The 23,277-nt window shown below is 33.5% G+C and overlaps 1 long non-coding RNA gene across 1 annotated transcript; it reads right to left on the bottom strand.

The window, feature by feature from the left end:
• Nucleotides 1-987: 987 nt before the first annotated feature.
• On the bottom strand, nucleotides 988-5,757 carry LOC120359177. Its single transcript, XR_005576015.1, has 2 exons — nucleotides 5,512-5,757; nucleotides 988-1,445 (listed from the first exon to the last, which is right to left on the bottom strand). It is a non-coding gene; the product is annotated as an uncharacterized LOC120359177 (long non-coding RNA).
• Nucleotides 5,758-23,277: the final 17,520 nt, after the last annotated feature.

Genomic DNA, 23,277 nt, shown 5'->3' with positions numbered 1-23,277 from the left:
ACACATTGTCATTTTTACATCTTTGCAAAAAATGACAGTAATTGTATAAAAAGATTAATCTTAGTTTAATTGTGCATGCGACAAAATGCTTTTTCTCGTTCTATTAAAGCTTGCACACTTATGATTGATAAATAATAATTACGCTGATTTGCATACGAGTATAATGTATACAAATAACTTTTAGTTTGATTGTAGCTTCGACTTATCATTGTAAAAGGAAATTAAAGACAATAATGCAAAATTTATTACTCTTAGACTGCACCTATTTAATGATTCAGTTTTTTTAATGACATCTGTCCACGACGAGGATATAATTGTGTTATATCTCAGATACTCTCTTATTAAGTCGACGCATGTCGGCCAGAAACCTTTGCGATTAAAGTTATTCATGTATAAAGTACAATCCTAATAGCATGATAAACGTCAACTTTTACTTTAAATAATTTATTATTATTTTTACATCTTTATATGATTATATAAAAAGAGTCTTGGTTTTTACAATTTCACATGTGATAGAATGCTCTTTTTTAGTTTTATTAAAGATTGCATTCTCAGCGTGCTCAAAAATTAATAATTACACTGATTTATGTATATATAATAAACATAAATAAGCAACTTCTAGTTTTATAGCTTCAACTTGTCATTGCGACAAGAAATTAAGAGCACTGCAAAATTTATTATTCTTAGACTTTACCTACTGCTTAGTTCATAGTTTTTTCTTTTTAATTGCACGTTTTCATGCAATAAAGAATTTATATTTTCGAAATCAATATTATCGATTGATCGCATTATCACCAAAGTCATCTCAAATATTCATAATATTATATATCTTATATTGCTCTGAAAGTAATATATTCAAATTACTCAATTGTACAACAAATTATAAATGTCATGTATCGTTTTGGATATTAGACGTTTCTCTGAAAAATCAGTTTCTCAGAATTAAAAAAAAAGTTATGTATTTATAAAGTAGTCAACACATAAATCTAGATTTTAAATTTAATCTACTCAGAAAGCTACCTCCTATAAGTTAATACATTTTTTTTTTTTATAACATGACTGTCCATTTGCAAGCTATAAAAAAAGGAATGTAAAAGAGCGAACTTAATCTCGACTAAACACCATTTAAAGTAGATATCCTCGATATGATTCCTTCTTTTTACGACTTAACCGCGTACGGCATTGAAAGGCGGCGTGCGTAACAATATAGCAAGTTAACCGACGATAGCCAACGGCGAGCAGTAGCATCTACCGAGATATTCGAAAATTGTACGATTAAACCTCCGAAAGTGCCTGCAGGCAAGACTCAAAATACCAACGGCGGACGTTATATTCCACGGATGCGCATTCCTGCAGCTTCTGCAGCTGCCTCTCTCACGGTGCTCCCGCGGAAAACTCCGGGGCACAATTGCGGAATTCGCCTCCCTTCCTCATCCGAACGCCTACTGAAAACGGGATTAAATGCTAATCACGGTTACAGCTGTAACAATGGCCTAGTCAGCTACTCTCGACTGTCTTGCCACTATCTCGCGTGATATGTAAACACGTTCACGCAATGGGTAGCTCGCACTACATTTACAAGTATAAAATCGGTCGATTGGTTTTCGTTCTCAAAATCGTTTTCAAAATTCTAACAAAGAAACATATTAACATTAGAAGAATCGACGTTCTTTGCTCACTAAAAGGAATAAATTATTCCCCAAGGAAATAAATTATTTATAAAACTAGAGAAACGTCATGTACGGTCAAGGCTGAATCTTTGTAACCTAATATTATTTTATATGTAAATCGTAATTACAATTGCAATTTTCATAAATTGCGCTTTTAAAGTGCTAGCAGCATCATTGTTAAATTGGCGATCAATTTAATTTGTGACATTTATGTCTAATTTCGAGTTTATAATTGCGTTTAAAGACCGATTGTGTTTGGCACGCTGTTTTAAGCAATTAAAAACTGAAAATATTAGGTAACAAAAAGCTCTAAGCATCGACCATATATGATACTTCCTTAGTTACTTGCGTGATTACGCTTAAACGATCTAGTCTCGGATCTAGTTCAAATTATTATTGTCTATTTATGAAAATAAATTATCTGAGATTCAAACTCAAATATTTTATCACTAGAAAGGACAATTATTAAAAGCAAAGAATTTCAGAATTCTATTTTTTTTACAAAATATAATATTAATTTAAAAAAAAAAGAAACGATAACGTTTCCATTTTCTACACGTAGAAAAATATCATTTTTGTACTGAGAAAAGCGATTGCTCAATTTTCAGTTTTCTTTTTGTAAACAGTTCTTACGATTATCTTTAAAAAATATTTTCTCGATAATAGTTTTAAAATACGCTTAACATTTACTTGAAGTAAGTAATATTTACTTAAAATAAACTTCTATGCACATAAAAAATATGCACTTAAATTACATAAGTATTACCTACTTATTTCAAATATTCAATAACTTCATACATCCGCAAATCTATCATAAATTCATTATAAATACCAATTTGTTCAAAATGCAAATTTGAAATCCTAGTAATTTAATTAATCCTTTAATAAAAATTATTAAGTTACTCATAATAAAAATTCAATTTACTTATTATTCCGACTTTTCTTCGAGATAATTTTATAATATTCTTTAAAAAAAATAAATTTTAAGATAAATTTTTTTTTTTAGTAGAGAAGTTAATTATGACTGTATAGGTATCATGGTCACTCAAATTAACTTCGTTATTAGGTGACAAATTCTAGTAATTACTTTTGGAATGATTGTTTAATAGCCTACCGTTATGTAGTGGCGCTATGTCAAAATAATCGACATTATTTCTATTTTTATTTTCGAGCATTTTGAAACTTTTTCAAGACACATTTTAACATTTAATTACACACAATATTTCCTCGTTCTTTTTAAACTTGAGCGTTCTATTACATAAGTGTATGTATACTTGAATGTTTTCTCGTTATTTAATTTTTTATTCGGCTGTACAAATTTCGAGTTACGCAAAATTAAACAATAACATGCAATTTTGTTAATGAGCCTTTATGCGAATTGATTTTTCAATAGGCTTAATATAGTCTCTTTTGTCAAAGTTCTCACATCGAAATAATTATTCGATAAATTAACTGCAGTTTTACTGCTAATCTATAATTTACATGTATTACAGATTTTCAGTATTGCAGTTTACACGCAAAAGACTTAAAATATGCACACGTACATATATTTGTATATATTTTTTAAAAGTGCAATATTTTTTAAAATTTGAATAAATATATAATTTTCTAATAAAACACTATGTTTTTTTAAATTAACTAAGCGTTATATACGATCGAGGACGGATCTTGTTGCCTAATATCTTATATAAAATGTAAATCGTAAATACATTTTTAATTATAAACCGCGTCACAGTCTATCTTGACGCAATCCATAAATTTAAACTAAACATAATATCACAAACCCATTTTTTTAAATTTATTTTTGTAGTGGACGATATTACCACTCTGTTCCTCTTCGATCCATTATTGATTATTACAGTATCGCTACATGTTTATATGTAATATTCAATATAATAAATATGTATCTAAATAAATATGTATCTAAAATCTGTTGAACAGTTTAATAAAAATGGTAACAATTTTTTAATTTAAAATACTGATAATTAATAAAGTTATTATACAATACATAAATATGGGTGACCATAATATCACCTTCTCCTCTGTATGACAATATAAGTTTTTCTAAAATTTGTGATGAGTATACAAGTATGTTAAAATAATTACTAAAAAAATATTTTTTGTCAAAGATACTTATTAGTTACTTATTAGAAGAAAAAAAGTAAATTGAGTAATTACTTTTCTTAGCAGTATTCATCTGTGTGCAGTATCAAGTTACAGCAATAATGATTCAATTATTTTAACATTTTTAACATGACTCTTTATGTTTCATAATAATAATGTACGTAGTATAAATTTTTTCCACGAAAAGTATTGGAATCTCATTTTGCAACAAGCGATTCGAAAGTTCATCGAAATCGTCACAATCGACGCCGCATGCTGCTGGCTCGCGCGCTTCGGAAAATAAAATAAAAATAAAATACGTATGAGAGGCGTATAGCTGGAAGAAAAATGGAGCTACTATTACCTTACAATGAAGGCGCATGCAAAGCGCTACTGTCACGTACGAACGCAATCGATGGCAATCTACAGTACCCGTAATATGTCAAGCGTACGCGTTACAAGCTGTGTGAAAAAACGGCTTATCGTTGACACGTGGAAAATCGCGGAGTCCAGGCGTCTCTTCCTTCGCGGAAATCGTTGTATTTAGCGCTTAGCAGATATTCGTCGCCGCGGGTAACGAAATCGTGCCTTCCGCAAAATACCACGGCGCACTTTAGCGGCTTTAATTCGAGATACGATACACTCGTCGTCGTCGTCGTCGTCGTCGTCGTCGTCGTCGTGCGGCTTACGCCTCGCGTCCGCGCCAGGAACGTACGTGTTACGTACGTGCGTTCTCGCTGCGATTGCGTGTGTGCGCGCACGTGTGCTCGCATGCAACCACGTAAGGCCTTCTTGTTCCGTGACGAGCGACGTCGACGATGTCGCGTTTCCGACAAGCACGAGCAACATGCGTGCCTACGCAAGATTAGCGGAATGAGCCTGCACACACCGCGCGGTAATGCCGTAATGCAATCGTTCGGGCCTCGGCGCTCCGACTTCCCGAAGAATCGCGCGGAGCCTTATTAGTCGCAGTTAATTATTATCTTCGGCGGTACGCGGCCGGGCAAAAAAAGAATGAGAAAAAATAAGAAAGCCGACTCGACAACCGCGGCGCGGGATGAATCGTCGAACGGCAAAAATTAAATTGTGTTTCAACACGTGATTAAGACTAAGGCTAGAAGCGAGTCGACAGCTATTATGAAAATATAATTTAAAAAACGCTCCGGCATACTTCGGTTTATCCTAAAATAATCCAGCACTGCTCAATTTATTCAAAGAAGCGAATACCAGAAGATTCCAATATTTGCATTTTTAAATCTTGAGTTAAAAAATAAGTGGTACATGTGTGTGTTTTATGGAAAAATGGAGCAAAAATTTTATAAATAATCTATTTCATACATAAAACTCACTTTTTCATTTATATAAGTTAAATCAATCAATTAATTTTTTTTTCAGTGACACAACTTGCAAATTCTTTGTACACTAAAAAAAAATTTGTTATGCTCAAGTGAATACATTTATTTTAATATCGTTTCTTAAATTTAAATATTAGCTAGTATAAAATAATTTTTTAAAATAAAGGAAATAAAATAATTATATTAATTTGAACATAAAAAAATTTTTTTTTAGCGGAGGTTATAAAAATAACGGCTTTTTGGTTGTTTCTATTACGAAAGCATTCTAAAATGCAAATGCGTCTTAAGAGAAATGGAGAAACGCATCTTGATACAGAGTCGAGTTTAAACAAGCATATAAGTTAGGTACGTTACAGTCTGAAGTCAGACAAAAAGCCTCTCACCTCGAGTTAAAGAAATCTCCTCCTCACAAAATACAATTTATTTCCAATTAAAATATTCTCTAGCTTTATCGTCGCGCGTTGGAAACGCAGGAGAATTCCGTTCGCGGAACCCTCCAGATCCGACGAACTTAAATCCCACACTACTTCGATATGCAAACAAGCGAAACGTCAAAGTGATTTGAACGTAGCGGGTACGTGTGTGTTATTCCATCCGCACAATATAATCGCGCATCGCTCGCGTCCGCTCACGCGCGAAGAAGTGCGTCTTCGCAGTTACGGACGCCAGACTTTTCGCTGGAACATTGCATAATTTTTTGCCGTTGCGTAAGAGCGCCGAGAGGAACACCACGGCCGTTACGCAATCGTAACGTTCGTCTCTCTGTTGGAAGCACCTAACGGCCGCCGCCGCAGCCGCTGCCGCCGCTGCCGCCGCGAATAAATCGCGCGGCGTATGATTTTTATTACGGCGGCGCTTAATTCTCCGTTCTCGTATCCGCGTGTATGTACGCGACGTCGATAGTCGGGCTTCGCCGCGGATAACGGGGCGCGCGCGCGCGATATTCGGACTCGCGTGCGCGAATGTAAATATATCGTAAATATGCAAATGCACTTATGCGTATCGACTGTGCAAATACACTTAATGCCCTTTGTACGCGCGTCGATCTGATTTAAGTTTCAAAAGCGCATTAATTTCCTCCGCGAGCCTCTTCTTCGAACGGTCAATGTCGCGCGCGCGCGTTATTAACTCTACCGATGCACGTAAATATATGTAGGCCGTTTGACGACAATCGCCATCGTCCGTACTCTATGTCTATAAGAACGACGCGCTAAGAATATACGCAACCGCGTCGTAGCGTAATTAAAATCGAAATTGCAGCCAACTAATCGAGCGCGATTAGTCGGATAGTCGAGCGATTATAACGAATAACTAGTAATCACGGGTAATAAATGACTGATATAATTATACATAAAATAATCGTCGGATTGAATTATTGATCACGAAGTAATTAGATTTTTTGACGATTGTTTTTTGACAATCGCGTTAAAGACGTATCACCTTGCAAAGGAAATTAAAATTGGAAATGCGTTATTTTCCTTTAAACTATAAACAGATGAAAAGTGTGTAAATAACATCATATTTTTTTATTTTATAACACATTTTTATAATTTATTCATTTTGTCATTAAAAAATAATCATCTTAAAAGTAATGATAAAAACCTCAATTTTTTGTATAAATACATTTCAAGATGATTTATACAAAATTCCATAGCGATTTTGAGCTCAGTTGTAAAAAAGTAAGCAGTGACCTATAATATTGACGGCATTGTCGTCAGTGGTTGGGGAGTGGTGAGCTCACTTCAGAGTCGATCATGGGGTTGAGCACAAAAATTTTTGAATACTTCGGGAAAGCTTTAGAATTCTTGTGCAGGCATTGGCGTATGATAATGGGCACGCGGTAGTGTTCATAATTGCATGGCATTGCCTTAATTTTAATATAGGATTGACGGCATTGTAGGCATTGACTAACAATAAGCATTGTCGGCAGTGTACAAAAATGTCGGCAGTGTTTTACAGCAATGCCAAAAATCGGCATTGGTGTACAAAATTTTGGGTTGTAGAATTCCTCTTCAAAGTAATGATAAAAACCTCAATTTTTTGTATAAATACATTTCAAGATGATTTATACAAAATTCCATAGCGATTTTGAGCTCAGTTGTAAATAAATAAATGCAAATTTTTTTTTAATTAAAAATGATAATATTGGAAAATAATAATATAAAATAAAATTTTGATCATATTTTTAACTCATTTTTAAGAACAATTTATAAAACGAAAACCTCATTGCATTTTGAAAGCAGCATTTATCTTTTCTATTTGTATACGAAACAAAAATAAAAACATCTTTCACAATAATCCATTCGTGTTAAAAAAATGCATGTTTACTTGAGCATTTTATAAACATTTCATATGATTTTTTTATACTCCTGTTGTGAGTGATTTGTTAACATATCTAAAACTATATTTTAGCTTTACAAAAGTCAAAATATTATATTACAGTTTTCCTTTTTAATTACGTCAACTTTCTGCAAATCGCAAAATTTTTACTGTAAACTTTAAATGCCGATTTTTGGCATTGCTGTAAAACACTGCCGACATTTTTGTACACTGCCGACAATGCTTATTGTTAGTCAATGCCTACAATGCCGTCAATCCTATATTAAAATTAAGGCAATGCCATGCAATTATGAGCACTACCGCGTGCCCATTATCATACGCCAATGCCTGCACAAGAATTCTAAAGCTTTCCTGAAGTATTCAAAAATTTTTGTGCTCAACCCCATGATCGACTCTGAAGTGAGCTCACCACTCCCCAACCACTGACGACAATGCCGTCAATATTATAGATCACTTTCATATGATTTTTTTATACTCCTGTTGTGAGTGATTTGTTAACATATCTAAAACTATATTTTAGCTTTACAAAAGTCAAAATATTATATTACAGTTTTCCTTTTTAATTACGTCAACTTTCTGCAAATCGCAAAATTTTTACTGTAAACTTTAAAGCTATAAAATATGTTTTACAATGTTTTATTTGAATAATTTAAAAAATTATATTTAGGAATTAAAAAAATAAAATTTGAAAATGTAGAACTGGTTTACAGTTTAATTTAATTTGATCTAAAATTAATAAATTTTTTGATTCCATGACTTCTGTTTTTCCAGTTTTGTACGACCATTTTTAAAATCTCTAACATTTCCTCGATTTTCTAGATTTTTCTGACCGCTAACAACCCTGCTATTCACGGAAAAATTAATTTCTGCATCGCAATAAAACTTTACATAAGTCATCTTGAATATTTAAAGTACTTCTATTTAAAAATTCATATTTTTGTCATTATTTCTTAATTGCATTTCCATTAGAGTACATTTTTACTTCTTATTGAAATAATTTCGGATCCAGGCAAAAGTTGCTGCTAATTTTTTGTATTATTTTTAAGTGTAATATGAAGCAATCTATAATTTTTTCATTATTTTTTTTAAATATGTGTGATACATCTTTAACTCCTTCACAATATAGCACAAAAGATTTTCGTGTCACCACAAAAATTTCATTTATGAAAAAAAAAATGTCTCTTAGATTTCCGTAACGATTTTAGTATTAAGATTTTCAAGATTATTGAATTCAAAACATTCAAATTTTAAAATTCAAAATAGCAATTTTAATATAGCAGATAGTAATTTGGAAAAATAATTGGATTCTTATAAAAATAATTATCCTTAAGAAGAGTAAAAAAAGTTTGATCTTACATTGAGAATAATACAATTCTGATAATATTTTAATTCGGCGACTTTAACAATTCAATGAGTACGGAATACTCATTTTTATAAAAATCCAATTATTCTTCCAAATTTTGATCCAGCATATTGAATTCGCTATTTTGTATTTGGAAATTTTGATATAGAATGCTTTCCAACATTGTACACAAGCGACACTATGTAACACAAAATATGATACAATACTTTCCAACTAGCTTTCCAACTATGACACAAGTCAACACAATCGTACACAACTAAAATGACGTTGGACTGTGTCGTTGTTTTATATCACTCTTTACAATAGAATCATACTAACATCACAAAGTTGCCATCAACTTTATTTGTCACTTATCCATACACATTAATGTTGAGTCAAAATCTCAGCAAGATTGAATTGCAAGATTGCGAATGTTGCAGCAACATCACAAAATGTAGATTCAACGTTAAAAAGACATCATAGAAATATGTAATCTCCGTTAAATCTGTATTATAGACATTGCAATTTAATATTGATTTAACATTGATCCTACATTTATTTAACGTATAAATAATGATGTCATAGATATTATACACATTTTATTTTCAAAAACATTGAATAAAATAAATATGTAAAATTAGCTAAATAGTATAAATTGTTAAAAAAATCTAAATTTAAAAAATAGTAATGAATAATTCTTATTATTTAAAATTAATTCTTCTTTTTTAAAATGTACTGTTTACATATACAAAGAAAAGTATATTTTAGAACATTAAAAGAACAAATTTTAAATAATAAAAAACCAATATTATTTTAAAAAATTAGATTCTTTTTCCGACAATATAGAAATTTTACACTTTTATTTTATTCCATTTTTTAACAGTATAAATATAATTTGAAAATTTGAAAATTATTTTATGTAGGTATGCTTTTATTAACAGATTAAATTTATATACTATTTCTTATTAAAAATTATACATTTTTTTATAATTCTATCCCATTACATGTATATTTTATAAAATTCAATTCTATTTACATGACTTTCTATTTTTGTCCATTTTTGCCAAAAAAAGATATCGATAATAATTTATTCAATGTCATTTTAACAATGCAATAATATTAATAATCAATGTAAAAAATAAATATAGATTCAACATTAAAAAAACATTTGTATTCAACATTCAACATTGCAATATCTCAGCAACGTTCTTTCAATGTTCAGAGCTGTATGGATTATAAGTACAAGATATACAAGATATATTTTTATGATATCATTAAAATCAAGTGATAAATCAATTTTTATGATAATATTATGTTCTATTTGCTTATGATTTATTATGTTCTTCGATATTATTGCGTTCTAGGTATATAAAAATTCATTGAGTATATAAATATCAACATTACATTTTAGCAATGATGTTGAAGCTAGCAGCGGATTCGCAGCAGCAGATTCATCAAAGCAGGGATTCTCATTCAAAATAAAATACATAAGAAACTTTGACATATAAAGGCAAACTAGCAAGTAACTGCACAAACACACTTATACGCTTCTAAATAGATCAGACTATCCAGAACAATTAACAAAAATGCGCAGGTCTATTAAATTGTTTAAATTATATAACGAGTTATTGCAGAAACAAGGGAAGGAAGCCTCGGTCGAGGCTGCAAATTTTTTTAGAACATTATTGTAGGCTTCTAAATCAATCCCGACTAGTAAGAAAAATTAAAAAAAATGCGCACGGCTACGAAAAATTATTTAAACAATATAAAATTTATTGCAAAAACAGAAAAACGAAACCTCGGTCGGGGCTGCAAATTTTTTTAGAACATTATTGTAGGCTTCATGATGTTGAAGCTAGCAGCGGATTCGCAGCAGCAGATTCGTCAAAGCAGGGATTCTCATTCAAAATAAAATACATAAGAAACTTTGACATATAAAGACAAACTAGCAAGTAACTGCACAACATACACTTATACGCTTCTAAATAGATCAGACTATCGAGAACAATTAACAAAAATGCGCAGGTCTACTAAATTGTTTAAATTATATAACGAGTTATTGCAGAAACAAGGGAAGGAAGCCTCGGTCGGGGCTGTAAATTTTTTTAGAACATCATTGTAGGCTTCTAAATAAATCCCGACTAGCAAGAAAAATTAAAAAAAATGCGCACGCCTACGAAAAATTATTTAAACAATATAAAGTTTATTGCAAAAACAGGAAAACGAAGTCGCGGTCGGGGCTGCAAATTTTTTTAGAACATTATTGTAAGCTTCTAAATCAATCCCGACTAGCAAGAAAAATTAAAAAAAATGCGCACGCCTACAAAAAATTATTTAAACAATATAAAGTTTATTGCAAAAACAGGAAAACGAAGTCGCGGTCGGGGCTGCAAATTTTTTTAGAACATTATTGTAAGCTTCTAAATCAATCCCGACTAGCAAGAAAAATTAAAAAAAATGCGCACGCCTACAAAAAATTATTTAAACAATATAAAGTTTATTGCAAAAACAGGAAAACGAAGTCGCGGTCGGGGCTGCAAATTTTTTTAGAACATTATTGTAAGCTTCTAAATCAATCCCGACTAGCAAGAAAAATTAAAAAAAATGCGCACGCCTACAAAAAATTATTTAAACAATATAAAGTTTATTGCAAAAACAGGAAAACGAAGTCGCGGTCGGGGCTGCAAATTTTTTTAGAACATTATTGTAGGCTTCTAAATCAATCCCGACTAGCAAGAAAAATTGAAAAAAATGCGCACGCCTACAAAAAATTATTTAAACAATATAAAGTTTATTGCAAAAACAGGAAAACGAAGTCGCGGTCGGGGCTGCAAATTTTTTTAGAACATCATTATAACCTTCTAAATCAATCCCGACTAGCAAGAAAAATTAAAAAAAATGCGCACGCCTACGAAAAATTATTTAAACAATATAAAGTTTATTGCAAAAACAGGAAAACGAAGTCGCGGTCGGGGCTGCAAATTTTTTTAGAACATCATTATAACCTTCTAAATCAATCCCGACTAGCAAGAAAAATTAAAAAAAATGCGCACGCCTACGAAAAATTATTTAAACAATATAAAGTTTATTGCAAAAACAGGAAAACGAAGTCGCGGTCGGGGCTGCAAATTTTTTTAGAACATCATTATAACCTTCTAAATCAATCCCGACTAGCAAGAAAAATTAAAAAAAATGCGCACGCCGACGAAAAATTATTTAAACAATATAAAGTTTATTGCAAAAACAGGAAAACGAAGTCGCGGTCGGGGCTGCAAATTTTTTTAGAACATTATTGTAGGCTTCTAAATCAATCCCGACTAGCAAGAAAAATTAAAAAAAATGCGCACGCCTACAAAAAATTATTTAAACAATGTAAAGTTTATTGCAAAAACAGGAAAACGAAGTCGCGGTCGGGGCTGCAAATTTTTTTAGAACATTATTGTAGGCTTCTAAATCAATCCCGACTAGTAAGAAAAAATAAAAAAAATGCGCACGGCTACAAAAAATTATTTAAACAATATAAAATTTATTGCAAAAACAGGAAAACGAAGTCTCGGTCGGGGCTGCAAATTTTTTTAGAACATTATTGTAGGCTTCTAAATCAATCCCGACTAGTAGGAAAAATTAAAAAAAATGCGCACGGCTACGAAAAATTATTTAAACAATATAAAATTTATTGCTAGTTTGCCTTTATATGTCAAAGTTTCTTATGTATTTTATTTTGAATGAGAATCCCTGCTTTGACGAATCTGCTGCTGCGAATCTGCTGCTAGCTTCAACACCATATTTTAGCAAAGAAATGTAAAGTTGAAATAGAAAAGTGAAATAAAAAAAAGGGTAAGCAGCATTTCAGCTACAAATCGACATAGTGTCACAGGGTATGACTGTATTCCATTGCTGGAAAGCACCCATAATATTCGGATTCAGCGACTCGGATACCAAGTTTTATTCACAAAAGGATAAATCGGTTTTTTTAAAAGTGCATATGTATATGTATGCTACATTGGTGGCACGTCTTTTTTCTTTGCACACATGCCACATACACTATGAAAGGGTTAAACGGATAAGTGAAACAATCGTGCGAGTAAAGTAATTGAGTTCACTCACCGGTCGATGCGTTGTGACTGCACCTTCTACAGCTTTTCGTGTCTGCTCTCTTTCGCTCCTCCTTACTCCTCCTTGCTCCTCCTTGCTGCTCCTGCTTGCTCCTTCGCCTCAGCTGACATTCCGGATTAGATAGGCACTCGCACACCACGATCACTATAATTCACTAATTCACTCGCGCCCCGCGAAACTGAAACTTTCGAGATTTGCCATTCGCAACGACGCGATCGACACAGGTTAGGTTAGATTATCTCAACGCCGCGTCGCGTCGCCTGCGAACGCGATAATCGCGATCGTGCGAATCGATCGACGAACGCACCGAGACGATCGTTTATCTGGTCCATCATTCGATTAGACCCTCGAATTTACAGGCGAAATTCACTCTCGACGGGTAGAAAGACACAAGAGACACAAACCAGACATAATTCGGTCGCGAATTCGCGCCATAGTTGTTAAAAATTAGAGATAAAAGAGAGAGAGAGAGAGAGAGAGAGAGAGAGAGAGGGGGGGGGCGCTTCACCGAACGTTCCGTCGTTTTCATCGCGGCGAGCGCGTCTTGCGAGAATGTTCCCGAGCGCGAGAAATCCTTCGCGACGTAAACACGACGTGAACTCGCTGATCCACCTCCGCGAGGAAAACAAACTACGAAAATGTACCGTACTCGACGACGCAGGATTCACTTTCGACGGGCGAAGAAACGCGGATTCTCGCCGACTCGCTTAATTGCGTCACGCAAAATGGAAAAGTCCGCTATATGCGCAATGTCTCGGTAGGCAATTTCGACTCCCGATGTCGAGAGAGAGGCACTAATCGTGCGATCGAGCAGACCAACTGAGGCACCGGAGACGTATCGTTTGATTCGACACTAGGTTACACGCGAAACTTTCTTTCGATTGGCGAAAAAGACGCCAGAAACGCGGAGCGACATCACTACACACTCGCGCCAGTGCGATTAGACTGAGACTATTAACGGAAAATTTGGGGAAGAAGGGAGGGGGTACGGCCACCGTACCGGTCGAACGTCGCGAAGCGAGCGCGGGGCCCTTCTTAGAAAAAACACTCCGCGACATAAACAATACTCCAAACTGCGTGTGAAATGGAAACTTTCGTAATTCACTGCAGCGACGACTCCGATTCACCATGCGATTCGACTCCCGAATTTACAAACGAGGTTCACTCTCGACGGGTAAAAAAATACGAACGACAGAGCCAAGCATAATTCGGTTGCGGACTCACGCCATGGTTGTTAAAAAATTAGAGATGAGAGAGAGAGAGAGAGAGAGAGGGCGCGCTTCGCCGAACGTTCGCCGTCTTTGTCGTCGCGAGCGCGTCTGTGAGTATGTTCCCGACGTTCCCGAGCGCGAGAAATCCTTCGCGACGTAAACACGACGTGAATTCGCTGATCCACCCTCCGCGTGGAAAACAAACTACGTAAATGTACCGTACGCGACGGCACGACACGCAGGATTCACTTTCGACGAGCGAAGAAAACGCGGATTCTCGCCGACTCGCTTGCGTAAAACGGAAAGGCTTTAGGTTCGCTATGTGCATCGTCTCGGTAGATCGTTTCGACTCCGATGTCGAAAGAGACACTAATCACGATTAGGTAGGTAGGTTAACTGAAGCACCGGAGACGGATCGCTCGCGTTGTTTCGACGCAAGATTACACACGAAACTTTCTTGCGATCGGCGAAGACGCGAGAGACGCGGAGCGACATCACTCACACTCACGAAGTAACTGAGGTATTAACAGAAAATTTGAGGAGGAAGGGAGGGGGTTAGGGGGTACGCACCGCCGCCGGTCGAGCGTCGCGAGCGCGGTGCCCTTCCTAGAAAAACACTCGGCTACATAAACAACAGTCGACACCGTACGCAATGGCACCAAATACATTACTCCAGTGCGGCATTTATTCTCGAGGAGCAAACACAAGATACGAATTCGTCGATATGCTTGTTGCGTCACGTGAAACGGAAAGATTTTTAGGTTCGCTATGTGCAATAACTCGGTCGATAATTTCGACACAGCATCGAAAGAGAGACAGACACTAATCGCGATCGAGTGATTAACTGAGGCACCGGAGATGGATCGTTTAATTCGACGCGAGTTCACACGCGAAACTTTCGATTAGCGAAGAGACGCCAGAAACGCGGGGTGACATTACTACGCACTCGCTCCGGTACGATGTGACCGAGGTATTAGCGGAAAATTTGGGGAGGAAGGGAGGGGGTACGCATTACGCACCGCCGCGCCGCGCCGACTGAGCGTCTCGAGTCGACCGCTGGGCCTTTTTTAGTAAACATCTCGCGACACCAACAATACTTGATACTGTGTAGTGTGTATAAGATTGGAACCTTCGCAATTTATTGTATGCAGTGACGACAGATACGTTACTCCGACGCGAAATTTATTCTCGAGGAGCAAAGATGTGAGTGAATTCGTCAATACGCTTGTGTTATGAGAAACTTCTTAGATTTGCTGCACTCTATGATGCGATCATAACCTTCGAACGCTCGAAAATATCACACTGTTGGCAGTAAATAGCAATCTACAGATTTCTATCATGTTTCCGATAATTTTATTAATGCCTTATAATGAAAAATGTATATTTTCATAAAGATTGGGTAAGATAATATCTTTTAAAACTAAACTAAATAAAGTTAATGGTTTAAAGAATAATTTCAGTTACGTTAAAAGTTACTTAAACAAAAAACTAAATAATTAAAAATTATGTTAAGATTATTAAGTTAATTTTTAATTAAAAGTTAATTTTAAAAAACATTATATAAAATTAGAAATTTACAATTTTTTAAAATTATATTATTCAAAACAGTTATAATATAGATTACCAAAAGAAATGTAATATTTCATTTGTAAATCAAGTTGATATGGAATAACAAAGAAATGTTTTTTATGTGGAAATTTATATTTTATTTTATAATTTTTTTCTTTCACGTATTTTTTTCTTTATGTATTTATTTCTATAAATGTAAATTTCGTTTTGATTTCACTGTTTTTTCTAGTTCTAAGAAGTGGATACTAGAACATATACTCACAATCAGAAAGGTTACCTAAAAAAATGCCTATTTTTAAACATCTTTTTCCACCTTCTTTATTTACAAATATTGAAAACAATTGAAAATTAGAAGGGTTGATAACTAATTAAAAAATTAAAAATTAAATAATAAAATTAAAAACTTAATAACTTTTCACTTAACTTAGTTAATTTTTAATAATTTGATTTGTAACCTTAATTAATTATTTTTAAAGCACATAAAGTTTAATTTATTAACTTCTTTCCCAACTTAAAAATTATAATCTGTGTAAACGGAAAAGAATATAAAAGAAAAAATACATTTCAAAAAATACATACATAAAAAATACATTCCCACATAAAAAATAATATTTTTTTGTTATTTTATATAGATTTAACTTACAAATAAAGTATTAAATTTATTTGATGAGCCATTTGATGATTATAATTATTTTGAATAATCTAACTTTAAAAACTTGCGAACTTCTAATTTAATATAAATAATGTTTTTAAAATTTAACTTTTAATTTAAGTTGATTTAATCTTAACGTAACTTTTAATCAGTTAGTTTTTTGGTAACTTTATGTAACTTTTAACGTAACTTAATTAATTTTATAAATTATTAACTTTAATTTAATTAAAAAATTATATCAATTTACCCAATCCTGGATAACGATAACACCAAGTTTAAAATAGTCACTTTTAATAACTCATTATCATTACACGTTACTCATTAAAAAAATAATAACTTATAAATGTACTTGTCATGTAACGAGTAAGAATAGTGTAACAGTCGGTGTGACACTATTACATTATTTTGATTTGTTATGTAAGGAGAATCAAAGTAATGCACACCAAAAGGGATTATTCCAACCCTGGCCTTACCATTACTGTCATAAACAACGTCATTACCAAATCGTTATTACAAAAAAAAGTAATGATAATTGCGTTACTCGTAACTCGTTACTTCCAATCCCTGTCGATATCGTTTTTCGACGTGGTCGAGGAATACGATGAATAGGACCGCGAAACGCGTAACACGACTAATTTCAACGCGCCTATATGCATCTCTCGCACGATCGTAATGCGAAATTCATACGCGGAATGTTTTAACATTATGCAAAAATGAGTTAATCCGTTTTGAATACATTAAAACGTTATTTCGATCCAAGCTGCATACATATATATAACTTATTTTTCGAAATTTTGCGAGTTTACTCGTTTTCGTGTAATATCGCTCGTATTCAATGAAGCTGGCGCACTCGCAACGCGAGCATTTGACGAACGTACCTTCCCCCCCCCCCTCTCCTCCTCGTCATAAATGACTAGCGACTATATTCAGTCCTATCGTATGGCGTACCGGTCCGACGCGACGTCGTGATTGCGGTCATTTCTCGCTTCTTACGTTCTTTTTATCCACCGAATGTGAATCTCGCGTGTGTACAAGTGTTGGGAGTGCCAAATTGAGTGACAGACAATCGTTTCGAGTACGTCGATGGTCCGTGCGATCATGATTAACGCAATCTTTCGACGTTCGAGGACGACGACGGACCAGTCTTCATTCAATCACTGCATATGGCGGCTTTCAGGTATTCTTTAGGTTTTTGATTCAAACGAAACTTAACCTTTTCTTTTTACACGTTATTTTTAGACACCTTTCGTGTACATGATTCGGCTATTCGCGTTAGATTTAATTTTCATTACTTTTACAAATATATGGGTAACTCCGATTTTTACGCCGTACGAGGACTTACGCAACAAGTCGGAAAAAATAAAAGGAGTGAAGATACAATAAGTTGCTTGCAATCACTCTATTATATGTCTATATCAGAGTATTGCGTAATTTTAGTTTCTTACTCTTAATATTAATGATGAAACCATCGTGAGTTGAATCAGTTTGCCAATGGTACACGAATGGTTTAGATATGTATTATAATTTACGTAAAATAATTACTCTTTCTCTCTCTCTCTCTCTCTCTCTCTCTCTCTCTCTCTCTGTAAGAAATGTAATGTAAAAGGTTTAGTGATTATTATTTCGTAACACAGAAGTGTAGAGAGATAGTAAAGGAAGGAGCACAAGAAAATACATGTGCTTAGCTCTTGTATTTTTTATTCAACCTGATTGTCCCACTGTGTAGCTATAAAATTCATCCATTTTGATATACGGCAAAAGGGTTTTGAACATTTTTTCTATACAATATAAGAAAATAAATATTTTTAATTTTTTATAAAAAAAAAATTAATTAAGAATTAATAAATTAAAAAAAAATGATAGTGTTTCAATAAACTGATTACTATATAAGTAATTAATGATTACTATTCAATTAACTGATGCAATATCATTGGTTACTAATATAGCAATTTATTGAAACACTTTATCAGTTCTTTTCTTCAAGAGTATAAAATTTTTGTTGATATAGTTCATTCTCTTTGAATATGGTAAATAGTACTTGATAAATTAATTTTAAATTTTTGTTGTGTGTGGCGTATATATCGAGATTATCCTAAAAGAATTCTTCGAAAAATTCTTACATAAGCGTGCCCAGGATTTTAGTTCAGGAGAGGGCCAAAAAAAATTATCTTCACACAAAATTTAGTAACTTATATTGATGCCAATTTTCGAGAATTTTCAGCGAATTTTCTTAATATTACTTCTTTTTTTTTATCACAAACACATTTTTCTATGACATACATTGTAGTCCACTGCGGCGATTTTCTGACATTGTTAACTGCAATCACATTTTCACTGTTTGCAACATAAAAAAATTTTTTAGTCGTGTTGTGCACACTTGAGTTAAAGAAATATGCAGGATATATTTCATTGTTGGAAAGAAAGTTTCAGCAGCTTGTTCCAACACCTCTGTTAGTTCCAATGTTTTTTATAAGTTTTTTTCTTTTAATTTTTTTTATTTCTTCTATGAAATAAGGCGTGAACCACGCGTTTGCCAAGGAGTGTTCAACTTTCCGTCGTAAAAATCATTTTCATAATTTAATTTTTTCTTCTTGTCAAAATTTAGAGGGGAGAGGGTCTTTTTGCCCTCCTCCTTTGTGCACGCCCATGCTCTTACATATACATATTTCAACATCTTTAGAACGATCTATTTGTATGATTAACTTTTTAAAAAATTGTATATAAATGTTATAATTAATTGGCCGACAAGATCAAAGAAATACTCTCTCTAAATTTCGTAAAATAAAACATTACTCTAAAAGAGTGAGCCTGTGTAATTTTTTGAATAATTTGCCATTTTAATAAGTGTAAAAATTTATCTGTACAGTGAAAATTGAACTTGTGCAATTTTTTGAATGATTTTTTACTTTACGAGATTTAGAGAACATGTTTTCATATAAAAATTTGTAACTTTAAAACAAAAATGATTTAAGGAAAATACTTTTATACCTTAAAGTTGATATTCTAAACTACTAAAAAAGAAGTGATTCAAGTGTGGCATTGGTTGTTCAAAGTTATTCAGTGACCTGAAAATGACGCTTTTTAATATGTATGAATAGGTACAAATTGGAAGTACATTGCATTAAACGTGGTGTTTTACTATTAAAATGTACGTTTTACTATTAAAATAGCAAACTTACATTATAAAACTTAAAACTAATTACAAGAAATGTTTAATGCAAATATGATAGCGATATTCCTCGCATTTTCAATTTGAATTATTGCTTAAAGTTTAATTTCTTTTTCGATATTTTATGAAATTTTTTTGATATAAACAAGAATTAGTTGAAACTAAAGAAAAACTAAAAATAATATATATTAAGTATATATTGTAACATATATTAAGTGAAATATATTATAATTAAATATATTATCATAAATATAAAAGCAAATGTATAACAAATATAACCAGTTCGATATGTAACTAGGTATGTAACCAAAAATGCATCCACGAGCAGCGATCAAAAATGCGAAGGAGCCAAGTGACGGTCAGAAATGGAAAGAAGCAGATATGCAGTGGCAGCACATCGAGCGGTGAGTCAATTTTATAATATGCTTTCGCGACTGTCGATTTTCAACTTGATATTGCTGCGAAACATTCCATTACAATGATCGCATTTTGACAGATGTTTCCTACCGTCTATTACAAAAAGAAATATTGTTCCGTTCATTTTGTCCCAATTAGTGGCTGAAAAGTAGAACACAAACGTGTCTAAAAAGTTATAGAAAGAAAGATATTTCGAATCAACCCTTTTACGCTTGTCCTGCTAAAATAATTTATACTCCTATTAAAAATTTTATTATTACGTTATAGTTGCAGTAACATTATATGCAATATTACATACATGATATTGCATGCAAGAATTTTAAAATATTAATAAGATATTATATATAATTTTATTAAATATAAATATTAATGATATTATACGTATTATCGTGAGTATTATAATTTCCATTATTGTTGGAAATGATCATTCCCCCATTTTTCAGTAGGAATTTCCTATTTTAGTCTCTACAATCCAAACCGCTAGAATAAAAATTCAAATCGAAAGTTATGGCTTTACAGCGTCGAGCAACGTCGACGACAGATAATTCTCGATAATCTAGCAATTACTATTTTCACGTTCGCTCCCTTCCTGTCCCGTCATCCTCCGCCCGGCTCCCTTTTTGCGATGTATTGCTACTTTGATCTTCACCCCTTCTTCTCCATTTACTCCATCTCGTCTTCGTTTTTCTCCGTTCGCGACGCCAACGACGCGGCGGCGGCGGCGGCGGTGCGGCGCCGACGGATCGTCGAATAAATTTTTTATCGCCCGCTCGTCGACGAGAGCTAGCTCTCCAACCCTTTGTATCCCCCGTTGCTCCGTCTCAGCCTCCCCCCGTCTCTGCCTCCGCGGGGTCATTTTCGAACGTGTTAAACTCCCCCACGGGATCGTCGGTATTACGGTCGACGCATCGAGATTCGTCGATTCCCCTCTTGGTGGTCGCTTTTCGACGTGTAACTGGCATTTACATCGCTGGGAGTGTGTGCCGCGCACGGAGGTAAAACTGCCTCTCGTTCTCATTTTTGTCGGGGATAAATGCGCGCGTTCTTTGCACTTTCCTCCTCGGCAGTGAAAATGAATAATCGTGTTTGTTCTCGGCCACGTTACGTTATGTATCGTTAATCGTACACCATCGTCCAAAGGATTCTCCGCAAAGAGATATTAAAACACCGCATGCTAATTAACGTACAGATTAATTACTTAATTAAACACTATGAGAATGCATTAGTCGCAATGAATATCATACTCCTTCTTTATGATATTTAAACTTTACATTTTTAATATTATTATCATTATCATTACAATTATTTATAGGTAATCAATTTTGATTTATGATTAATTAAAAGAAATTATTTTTTAATACATTAAATTTTGAGAATGTGTGCAAATAAAAATTCTAGAAATAACTGTAATTTTTAATAATAATTGTGTTTCTGGCATACTATATCGTCTAATCATTAAATAATAGCAAAAATGCAAAATAATTATAGTAAGAATTTTGAATTATCCTATATTTATTCAGTAATTCACTGATACTTAAATGTCGTCATCGATGTTCTCGGATGATCAGCGAAATCGTGCATCAACAATTTCCCTAAGTTTGTCTGAAGCCGAGGTTCGCACGGTCTTCGGGCGCGATAATCTCTGAAAATTGGCAAGATGCAAGCCGGCATTCCTCCGTGGAAAAATCAAGCTCGTCGAGCCGCGTATATACATAGTGTGTGCAATAGTTGCGCTTCTTCTTCTCTTTAGGAGCTTTTCTCACTGATCTTATTTTAGCAATCAAAACTTGTATCTATTATCATTATAAAATTAACTAAATTTGAAATCTTGTTATTTATCTTGCGATCTTGTTATTTAATCATTCGAAACTGTATAGTAAGCTTTCAATATCAGGAGTGAGAAAAATTGGAAACCAAATTTTGCGCTCACATAAAAAAAATAATAATTCTTTCTGTAAAGTTATCTGTTTTTATGTTGTTATATTTCTATAGAAGAATATTCTGCATATTTGGAAATTTCAATAGAGATACATTGAAATTCTCTCTTTAGATGAGTTGTTTTTTTTCTTCAATTTATCACGATACTTTTGTGGAGAAACTGTTGAAATTGCAGTGCAAAACTAATTCTTATTCTTTAAGTTGACTTTTATTATGTATGAGAAATACGTAATTTCTGGGACACCGTGTAGACACGTGACGTACAAGCCCCCGATGTGTACGTACAACGGAGACTGCCAAAGTCGTTCCGCAGGCAGATATTTACAGAGGCGAGCAAATAGTTCCCGATCTCCCCATGCTTTTCTCGTGACTACTGTTTTCAGTTCGTGGTCGACTTCGATCGACCTTTGATCGATCGTGAATGCACGTTTAATCGAGCGTGCACGGAGTCACGCGAGAATGCACGCTCTCCTCTCTTTTCTATTCTCTCTCTCTCTCTCTCTCTTTCTGCTTATTTACAAGAATTTTTTATTATCTTTAAAAAATTTTTATTTATTCTTGCTCAACGCATTGCGAAGGCAAACAGTAGGATTTAAGCAACCGGTAAAGAATTTACTTTCAGTGTTGACGAAACATCACATCCTCTGAGTATCAAAACGTCAATTCTTATTACCAAAAAATTATCTGCACTTGAAATTATCCTTTTAAATCCTTCCGTTTCTCTCTCTCCAACTTTTAACTCAAGTCAGAGCGTGATGACTTCTGAGGAGAAAAAAACGGAAGTTTAAAACTATAATCAACAGGAGCAAATAATTTTTGTTCAGTGGTGTGCGCTTCTTTTACAATTTATACAGATATATGAAACCTGTAGTTTTTAAACGCTGATTCCGAGTTCCAAACGGCCTAATTTAAAGAGGTCCTTATGACAAGTTACTCTTTCGGTGATTTGCCGTTGCCTTTCGAGATAGATAGCGATCAAATAAAATTAGATATTTTTGATTAATCGAATTTGAACCCGCGTCTTTGGCACGGAGAGCAGACGCAACCCTCTGCGCTATGATCACTACACATTAGCTGTTCTATTGAATTCAATTTTGTTACTACACACCGTACATTTGACAAACTTATTTCAAAAATTATGTCACTTTCTGTTTGAAATTGAGTAATTACATTAAAGAATATTATTAATCATATTATCACGTGCATATTTTTACCAGTGTCATATGTGTATCCATATAAGAAACTCGGAGTTGCACATCTTCATTTACTCATTTAATACGGCTTCGTAATAATTTAATACAATGCAGTATTTGATATGTAGAGATTCTTGAATAAATTAAAGAGTATAATTATTTTACCGTATATATTTTTACAAATGACATATGTGTGCTCATA

Source organism: Solenopsis invicta, chromosome 12, assembly GCF_016802725.1.
Source record: "Solenopsis invicta isolate M01_SB chromosome 12, UNIL_Sinv_3.0, whole genome shotgun sequence".
Taxonomy (NCBI): domain Eukaryota; kingdom Metazoa; phylum Arthropoda; class Insecta; order Hymenoptera; family Formicidae; genus Solenopsis; species Solenopsis invicta.
The sequence above is the reverse complement of the archived record's forward strand: the minus strand, read 5'-3'. Positions and strand labels throughout refer to the sequence as shown.